Genomic DNA, 10890 nt, shown 5'->3' on the forward strand with positions numbered 1-10890 from the left:
AACTCTTCATGACTGTCTATTTTCAGACTTGTCTCCAGGAAAGCTCAATCTTTGTCTTTAAAGAAAAAAATGAGTATTTACACCTCCCAATTGAATTTTTAGGTTACTTCTTCAAAGGCAGTTTCAAACAGTGCAAATACAACTAATATTTTGAAGGTTTTGCTTCAGTGAAGCATAGAGCATCATTTATGTGCCAAACACACACAGACACTGCAACTCAACCCAAAAAAGCTCCTGTTACACTTAGTTTGTTTCAAACAAAATTTTAGTGTCGTCTCCTGATGCCTGATGGTCACAGCCCAGATAGTGTCTGGTTTTAATCTCCTGAAGGCAGAAAAGCCCTGTCCTTTAGTGAAAGCAGATGGGAAAAACTGGGATTCCAGGCAATTACCCACACATAGTGATCCAGGAATAGAGCAGATGATGGTGCTAAACTGTTTCAGCCTGTAGGAATGGATGAGTCCTCTTTAAGAATAGACTCAAAGGAATAATATTTTACAAACTGATGGATTATAACACTTGATAGTCACTGAAAAAAAAGATGAACTTATGGAAAACATAACTGAAGGCAATACCTCTTGGTACATGGCTAAATTTCCATTCTCAGAGTGTCTGTGATGACCCAACATTGTAATCAGGCACCCCACAGTGACCAGAACAGCCCATGTCTCACCTTCATCACACCCACTGAAATCTCTTGGACACATGAAGTGGTTTTTGCCCCACCAGCAGCAAAGGACTTGTGTGCATTATTGCACCTTTCCAAGTAAGTTCTGGTCCACACACAGAGACTGAACATTGTGTCTTATGGTATGTCCCCACGGAGATTGTACTAAGTGATTCTTGCTCTGAAGGAGGATAGAGATTTTTAACTTCCATGCTCCAGATCTGCTTGTAGGGGCAGGAACTCAAGTGAGAATGTCCCAAAGTGCACATTTCTAGGAGTTTGGAAAAATCTGCAAAACCAGAGTCTGCACACTATGACTACATTCTTTAATCCTACAGAAGCATTTGAGGGCTGCCAACAAGGCTGCTATTCCAGCCACTCCCTCTCAAAACAATGTACAAAGTCTACCAGAAGGGTGAGGATGAGCTGGAATGAAATTAAACACATTTTTCAATGTAAAGGCATTTTAAATTTGCTGGCTCTTCTTGATTTTAAATAAATTGAAAGAAGCATTTAAATTTATTAAAATGCAGTTTAATTAATTAAAATACCTTTTAGTAAAAAATAACATTCCATTTAGGAATAGTCAGAAAAGAGCATCCTGAGAAAAATCACTTTTTCCCACCAACAGTTCTAAAAGTCAAGATGAAATTCTGAAACAACTGCAGGTTGCTAACAAATTGCAGCTCCCAACAATATGCTGTGATCAGATGTGCTGCATATAACTAAACCTAGGTCTGGATGCTCTCCTTTTCCTCTTTGCAGCTATGCCCAAGTTCACCATACAGCTGGAAGGCAAGGGTAGACTGCACTCTTCATTCTTTATGTGCTTTTATGGATTCCCATGTTTCTTTCATGGACTTGCACTCAGCTCTGACATTTATTGTGCAATTATGCAGTGCTAATGGTGATGACAAAGCTGCCTTCAAAACCACCTGCCCTGGAGCTTCTGGTGACTATTTTAAACATTTCAGTGACCTGATTTACAGCATGGCCTCAAAACCATCACACCTTGGAGGTGGTAAACTTTGGCATAGCATTACAAATCTTGTTCAAGGCTGTTATGGGGAAAGAAAGGAGTTTCTTAAACCATCTTTCCCACTGAAGGCAGCACACAGGCTTGACTTGATTCCCTGCAGATCTGCAGTCCATTAGGCACCATACAATGGAGAGGTCTGGGCTTTTTTTGGTTGGAGGCAATCTAGAAGTCCAATCAATGTGAAATGTGATGCACAGCTACAGCAAACTATAATATGAAAGGGTGTGCTTCCACGGCTTTCACAGTTTTGCCATAACCTAAATATAATGGTCTAATTTTCTTCTACTGAATGTGGAACTCTGTTTCTTGTTAGAGGCAAGTCTACATTTGCTCTGTTAATCCCTTTCAGAAGTGCCTACTCAATCCTGAAGTTTATTTTCACTAAGATTTCTGTCACACATGGGTCTTTTTCCCAGTACAGGGAGTTACTCTGTTTCCCCATGTGGCTTCCATATTTCTGGGGTATATTTTTGTCTCTATGTGTATATATACATATACAAACATATGCATATGTATGTATGTTCTCCTACCCTGCCCCTCATTAAAGTAAACATGTGTACCATAAAATATCTCTGTTACATAGCCAAAGCTTTGTTGCTACTTACTCAAATGCAAAGAACATTCTGTGTTCTCTGTACACTTCCTATAGTGCAGCTCTGCTGCTGTGGCCATTCTCAGCTATTTAAAATACTTCCTGGTGAAATGCTCAAATCCTTTAATAATTTTCAGAGAAATAGAACATCCTAACAAAAATCAGTACATCTCATTGCACAAAATAGTAAGAGGGGAGAAGTTTGATTTCTTCCAGGAATTTGAATTCTTACAGAAGAGCTGCAGAAAGTGACTACTCTGCCAGAATTAGACATCTATGTCAGTGCTTTCTCACAAACACACATAAGGAGATTTCTGATTTTATCCAATAGCCTATTTAAGATGCTTTAAAGGACTTGGTTTCCCCTATAGCTAAGGGGAATTTCAATCAAATCTGGCCAAAAGATCTAAATCCCTATTATTTTTTACCTCTTCTTCATCTGTAGATACTATATGTGTGCGTATCTATGTTTATGTAAAAACAAAGACAATTAATTTGCTCACACAAAATACACTGAGGGAAGAGCTCATTAGAATCAAGGTAAAAGATGTTTTGTAAGGTATTGGCAGCATGTAAATTTGGAAGTGATTTATGTCAACATTAAAGCAGTACACTTAATTAGCATTGATTTTAAAATGGAAAATGGTCTCCCAGGATACTGTAGAGCAATTCCTTATGTCTTAATTTGCAGCAGATATTACTCTGGAAAACAGATTTTAGTAGAGACCAGCCTATTTTAAGGAAAATGCGATGTATAAACATTAACTTGTAAGGAAGAACTGTTAGGATAATCTTCCTAGATTTCACAGAGAAAAGTCTCTTTCTGTCTTCAGTGCTTGCCAGAAATAAGAAAGATTCTCATTCCTTTTGTATCTATTTACATTCCAGCTTTTAGAAAATGGATGGAGGTCTCACTCACACTAAAGATGTAATTGTGGTAATATCATGCTCAGATAAGCACTGAATGACTGGGCAGATTTACAGAGAAGGCTTTGTGGCCCACATTCTGTGCTTCCTTTTCCATTTCTTAACCAGAAATTGATTCTTGTGTTCAGTCTTGCAACACCTTAACCCTTTTGTTAGGCATTTTTTCATGGTACATTACCCAACACAAATGCACAGAGCTGCAAACCTGTTCATGAGCAGAGGTGAAGGCAAGTGAAGCAGTGCTCAGAGCAATGGATCCCAGAGAAATTGAGTTGAAGAGATGCAGGTGTTGAGAATAAGCAGAGCACAAGAATTTGAACTTAGGTGTGTTTTCAACACTTCTTTTTTTCCTATATATCCCTTTTATCTTTACATGGTAATTGGGCTAGAATGACAATGAGAAGCACCTAAACCCAAAAACATAAAGTTTTTATTTTGAATTGGTGACAATTATTTAAACATGACATATTTGCCTTTCTCCATATGTAGGATTGGATCCTTGGCAGCCAGCACTCATTTTAACACACAGCAGCTCAAAGGAGGACACACACTGGCTGCATTAGGGGGATGAGGCTGCACAGTGTCCAGGCTGTGGTGAGCACCTTCTCACAGGAGCAGTCCTTGGGATTCCATGGGATATAAACTCTCACCCTCTCTCTGGAAGCAGTGGCTGCATACAGCTCAGAGCTGCAGGTCTGTAATATTTGTTTTATAAAGGCATTCATACAACTATGACACATCAGAATAAAACTGCTAGATAATATCACATATCTCTACATTGCTAAAAGGAAAAGATTGTATGAATAGCATAAGTGAAACACACACAGCTCTTTCCAAGAAAGCGAACACAAGGTTATCACGTACATCTGCTGACAGTAACAGATGGCAGCACTAATTGTTGTTCAGAAGGTTCATGTTGTTTTAACTTCCTCAAGGGCAGTGCATGGACATGTACATGATGTGTTTCCATATTACCCCATTTATGCTCTGCTTAGAGAAGTGCTGCTGCTTCCCACCAAAGGTGGGGTGACCTCCAGGCTTTTGCTGTGAGCAAAAGGAAAGCTGAGGAAAAGGGGGGCTGGAGGTGCAGGGAGACAGGGAAGGCTCTGCACCATTCAGAGCCCACAGCATCAATGAAACAAACAGAATCTTTTAAATAGCAGAATATGAATGGAGCAAAATGTGAGCACGATTCAGTAATGATGCTGGATATTTCCACATCCAGTGGAGAGCAGCTACAATGGTCCAGATGCAGAGGGGTTGCCAAGGAAACAGACGTGTTTTGCTTCAGATGTGCAGTGAAGCACATACTCCAGACATCCATATAGCCTCATTACCACTGCATCTGAACACCTCACAGCCATTAGGAAAGAATTTTACACTCATAACACCCCTGTAGCGGTGCAGTGGTCCTTTGCTCCATTTTTAAACTAGCAAAATCAAATAGATTGAGCTACCAGCCCAGTCACACCAGCACACCCTGAAATCTAAACTAGAACAGAGCATTTGTAGCCATGATCCAAACAGTGCCTGGACTTCAATATGGGTGAACAATAAACTGCTGGGGAAGAATGTAAAGGGTAACAAAACCCCAGCTTGTAATAGGGCTACCAGATCACTGCCAGGGAATGGTTCCATGTTCATTTCCAAGGATTCGCAGCCCTTCCTTCTCAGAATGTAGCAGGGAAACATGGATGTAGTTCAAGGCTCTGTATACAGAATCAGATAATGGTCTATGAAAAATCTCTCCTCATCTGCATATCAGTAGTTTTATTTCAAAATTCAATGGACAGGTAGAGATAAGAAATGAGCAGACATTACCCATAAAAGTCTGTCATTTTATCAAGCTGTGTTCACTTCTGCCTTCAAACCAGCACAGCTCCCTGTAAGCTTGGAAGAGACGAAAGGGGACCAGTCTTCTCAATTTAGGGAAGATGAAGGAATGGCCCAATTAAATACAAAAAGGCCATCTGATATCTAACCAGTGCTCAGGAGATATTTTCCTTGCTCTGTATTTCAATTTTCTTTTCTAGTCTATCACATGGCCAGCAAATTTTGTTCTCTTTAGAACAAAGAAACTATTAGAACTCATTACTCTTATAGTAGAAATTGCTATGCTGAGAGATGTGTTTTTAGATTTCTGAGGATGAGGAAAGAGCACAGGACTCTCAGGGCAAGCTGTGGATGACAGGAAATGCACTGAAAACACAGGCTGTGATAATGGGCTTTCAGTCCTTTTTAAGAAATCTGGAGATAATTAGAAAGAGCACCAATAAGAGCTAAATAATCATCCATAGTGCATAGAGTAGTCCATTGTGATTTCAGGCTGTTTGATGGGTTCAGTGTCTCTGTTCTGAGCTCTGAGTGTCAGAGCCTGTTCTGAAAACCTCCAAAAGCCTGGCAACAGCCTTTCTCCAAAACAGGGGTTTCTCTGAACTGTGGCTCAATAGCACATGGTGAGGAGTGGCAAGGGAGAATGGCACCTCCTGTCCTGCCAGTCTTTGGCTGGGTTGTCAAAGTTGCTGCTTCCTTTTTGACTGTCTAGTCTGACTAAACAGGTAATTGGCCATTAATTCACATAGGTGTTTGAAGATGATACATTTGTCTTTATTGATACAGCCTGGTTTCAATAGTTCTCAAAAAAGGGGGGAAAAGAGTGTACTAAAAAACTTTGAAGACCTCTACTGCCTGCCTTTTTTTTTTTTTTTTTTTTTTTTTTTTTTGTTAGGAACTTCTATGTCTGCTTATGAGGAATATTTTTCTCAAATTTTTCTCAAACTTAGAACATTAACAAGCTGCAAAAAGAAATCAAAATAAGTGTCAAGAGTACAGAATCCCACCCATTTTGCCTTTTGAAACACTCTTAAATATGTCTACAATTCAAACTTAAGTCAAAAAACATTTCCAAGGTCTTTGACGTAGGAATTCCCAGATTTCTTCCCCCACACACTTTTTTTCTTTCTAGTAAAGTAATCAAAGTTTAGGGTTTAGTTGGAATTCACAGAAAATGAGAGTGACTGTGACCTTTCCTGTTTTCATTTTTACAGCCTCTGCTCTGAGTATTTTCTTTTGTCAGATTAATTCAGTTTTTGAAGACTTCAATGTTGCCCTCAGGGCACCTAAGGCATATCAGTATAGATGCTCATGCTAAGAAATAGATTGAAGCCCCCAGAATATCTACCTGAAATGTTACACTTATTTTTACAATTATTTGTTCATTCAGAAATTTGAAAGAAGAAATAACTGCTTAAAACATTGTACAAGGTAAGCTGCAGACTGTTTGTCTCCTTTTGAAAGAGGAGGTTTAACTCTCAATTACTATTCACCTACATGTGTATAGAAATTTTTAACAAATGGTTACAGCTAATATCAGCTGATACCTATTGTAATACACTTAAGGAAATAGGAAAGACAAAAATTTGTAAAAATAAGGACTAAATCTGTCATTAACTGATTGCAAATCAGGAGCCCATGTAATTTGCAACAAAACAGTTTGGGGTAAAGACTTGTCACAAACACACCTCTTTACTGCATGGCACCAAAATCATGAGACATCCTTTTGTTTGTGCCTAGAGAGTTCATTCATCCCTCACTCCCTGGTCTCTTTCAAAGGAAAATGAGTTAGCTATGAAGGAAAAGATGCCAACAGCAGATAAAGAGGTTGCTGTAAAGACCTCAACTACGCCTACAGTGATTTCTCTCATTTACCTGTAGCATTACCTGCATACAACTGATGAGCCCATCTGTCTCCAGGCCAGCAACACCTCCAATCTAGTGAGCAGCCATTTGTCAAAACCTTCCCCAGGGCTGGGGACCTGCCTTTTTCCTGCTCTTATCAACTAACTATTATATTGCCACTTTCATGGCTGCTCAGCCGAGGCAGTGATAAATAAGATCTTGCCCTGTTCAGAGTTTTTCACTGGAGCAAAAAAAAAAAGTGCTCTCTAGCAGACAAATCTCTACTGACAGCATTGAAGGGCACAGAAACACCTTTAGGGCAACATAAACACAATCAGTATTTAGTGGCCCTGAAACCAGGAGAATTCTTTCTTGCTCTGTTCCTCCAGAGGCTCCTGCAGCCCCCACCCACAGCCTTTCCTGCCCATGGGGACCCCCAGTACCTGGACACATGCTGCAGCCAGGGCCTGGCTTGTTTGCAAGGATGTGAGGTTTGGAGGGATGCTCTGCACATGGGCTGGGGCTGCAGCAGCAGAGCAAATGTCAGTGTTGGTGTGTGTTTCTGCTTTTGAATGGGGACACCAGGTGTTCTGGGGTGGGGATGGGCTGGAGCATCCTCCTGGTGTAGCAATAACCACTGGCACTGCTCAGCTCCAAAGGCACTGCTGTTCACAGGGCTTGGTGATGGGTAAGGGTATCCTAGTCTTAAAGTCTGGGCTGAGAGCTTGAATACAGATTGAGTACCTATCTGCTCCCTGAAGCAATGATCCAGACATCAGTGATGTGTCTTGTCAGTAACCATAGCTCTGCTGAAGAAAGTATTTTCAATTTACCAAAAAGAGTGTAATTCAAATCCCTGCTTCACAGTGGTTATCTATTAGAAGACAGCAGATCCACGCAGACCTTTCAGATAGCTGGAAGGAATGGCTGTAGAGGAGATTTCACATTTCACTCCATAAATCCAGATACATGTGACCAGGAGCCCTCAATACTTCACCATCAGTGTCAAGTCCAGTGAATTTGTATCTGCTGTGATACGGTTACAGATGAAGTGAACTACAGCACAGATAGAATGAAGTCTTCTTTGAGTTATGTCAGAAATAGTTTTTATTCATCAGCCAAGAACTAACCCTAAGAATACCCCAATCCCCAATACAGTCCTTAGCCTGGATACTTGCATTTGGTTTAGCATGTTTTGAAAGCACAACAACTAAGGGTATCTGTTACAGTTCCAGCCTAAGTCTCTCTCATCAAGTGATGTGTCCTGTGTTCCTACTGATATGTGAAAACTCAGCCCATTTCATGAAGACCTCCATGCCTCATCATTTGCAATTTCAAGGCATTTTGCTCAGATATTCAAACCAGGGTGGGCTTCTGGAACAAATTTCCCTTCAGTTGCTGTTAGATACTGAATACAGGCAACCTTCCAAGGAAAGTACTATCTACCCATAGGAGTACAGCAATGAGAAACAAAATTGCTACAACAGCAAAATAACCTCAACACACCTGAGCCATTCCTAAACCTTGGCATGTCCTGGGGATTGCCCAGGTCCCAAAAACTCCTGCTAGGCTGCAGCAGGACCCTCAGCCATGTCAACTCCTGAGCTTCATCAGGGCTCCCTTTCCTAGAGCCAGCCTGGCCTGTTTAATCAGTATTTCCATGTGCTCTCCAACCTGTTTCTTATCAAAGAATATTGTGCCCAAACTGGCCAGAAACAAATCTTCAAAGACTTTGATACCTTCATTGTAATTTAAATATGCCTGCAGAGCTAGCCAAATTCTGAGATTATCCATTCTGAAATACATTTTATCAGTAGCACACCAATAATACTGTAGGTATTTATTAGCTCATATGCAAGGTAGGAAACACACTTTGTGTTCTGGCCTCTGGAAACCAAATGCCAGGAAGACTGGATGAAAGCAGATCTTTTCCATACAGTTGGCTGTGGGAGTAATTGCAAAGGTGAGATAAAAAGAGGTATTCCCTCACCTCCTAGGATATAAGTGAGTTCTTAAGTGCATATGCAAACACAAAAAAGTTTTCAAGTTTTCAAGGGCATCAATGCTTCAAGAGCAAGGGGGTGATACCAAAAGGTGTGAAATGCTGCAAGAGCACTGTCAAGGAAACAGGTCACCTCTAGGTATGAAAATGCCACCTCCCTGTCTCCTAGGGCTGTACAGGTGCAAACAGGACAAATCACCTTTGGCTAGGCAGTATCTGAGCTGTCAGAGGTGTGTGGTGTTTATATGGTGCTTCACAGATGAGTATGTGAGGAAAGCCTGCTGACAGCAAACCAAGAACTGAAACCCCTGTCACACACCAAAACCAGAGAGAGCAGAAATACAGGTGCACATCAAGGGTGGAGATGTGGGAACAGTGGATTTTTGGCTAACCATGAAAACAGGGTGAAAGGCAGAAAGGTTAAAATAAGAGGGAAAGGCATCCTAAGCAATTTGTCTTCTCTGCTTGGTATAAAGCACACATTTTCATTCTCCTCTCCTAATAAAACCAACAAACATCCTTCTCCTTCAACAGTGTATTTTACAGTATGTACTATTTTTTTTTTTACCTCCTAGCAGAGTGTGAGGCTTTTATTTGGGTTTGATGTAAAACACCACCAGCTCTTTACTCAAGACACCTGCATTTAATCTGTGAGTATTCTCAGAAGTTTTTTTTATGCTCTGCAAGAGAAGGCTGCAATCATGCAACTCAGATGTGATTACCAGTCTAAATCACTCACCAGGCCAAACTTGCCTTGAAAGCCCATATATATCACATGGACTCCTGAACTGAATAAAACTTGTGATTTAAAACAAAGAAGCAAGTCAGGAAAAACCACTGTTGACATTCTGTCAACATTGTACATGCACAGAGCTCCTCAAGACACTCAGTACATGTCTAGATTATTGACTGCAATATAATAGAAAAATACCCAAAGGAGAATTAAAGGTACCATTAGCAGTCAAGTGATAATAACGTGGAGCTCAGAGAAGGCTCATTTATCTAATGAGATGCAGTTCCCAATACAAACATAGTTAAGAGGTAATGATGAAAACTGAAGTTTAGCATGCCAAAACCCACGAATATATCCAGAGAATTCCCAATATAAGCTGGTATTTAATGAACCAAATTACCCAAGTTAATGTTCCAGCTGAGCAAAATACTTGAGCATATTCAGGATACTCTAATACTACTTTAGTTTACAAAAGCTGGTGGTGGGAAATGAAGTCAAATATGATTGAATTTTGATTTGAACAAATGTTTAAATACAACGTGAAAGCCCAAAAAGTTCTGACAAAAACTAGCTTAAATTCCTGTACATGAAATTACCTGAACACTGGAGATTGCTCTTTCCTTCTTTCACTTTTCTCCCCTTCTATCTCCATTCCCCCAATCTTCTCTTTTTAATTTTCCTTTCATTCCTCTATGTTTCCAGTGCAAAAACAGCAAAGGGAAAAGTTGAAGACATTGATTTTACGAGAAGTTGCAGGAACTTTTAAAAATGCTTTTTCCACAGTTCTCTTTTTAGAGAAAATGCTATTTAACCAAGACCAAGAAGATTATATAAATATATGCATACATATATGTATATATATATGTATGTATATAACCATGACAGGCTTTTACTTCAAGGTTCTGCTAAAGCCAGGCATTAACACCCTTCTAGTGAGGAAATCACATCCAGCCTTTTAAGGCTACTTTTATGAGATGCCATTGAACTAGATTGCACTAGAATATCTGGAGAGCAGCTCGTTTTCCTTTGAAGAGCCTGTGAATAAAAGATGCAATCCAGCAGGTCAGGATGTGCCTGCAGAGCTCCAAGGAAGGGCAAACTGCAGCTGGACAAGAAACTGTTTTAGCAATAGCAATTCTATTATTTAATGCAAACGAGTTTCTTGGATCCCTCTTTTACAGTCATTTTACAGTCATTTCATACAAGCAGGACCTGACAGTGAAAAGTACAGACAGAGAGATGCTGAGGTTCT

The sequence above is a fragment of the Oenanthe melanoleuca genome, chromosome 2 (assembly GCF_029582105.1).
Source record: "Oenanthe melanoleuca isolate GR-GAL-2019-014 chromosome 2, OMel1.0, whole genome shotgun sequence".
NCBI lineage: Eukaryota > Metazoa > Chordata > Aves > Passeriformes > Muscicapidae > Oenanthe > Oenanthe melanoleuca.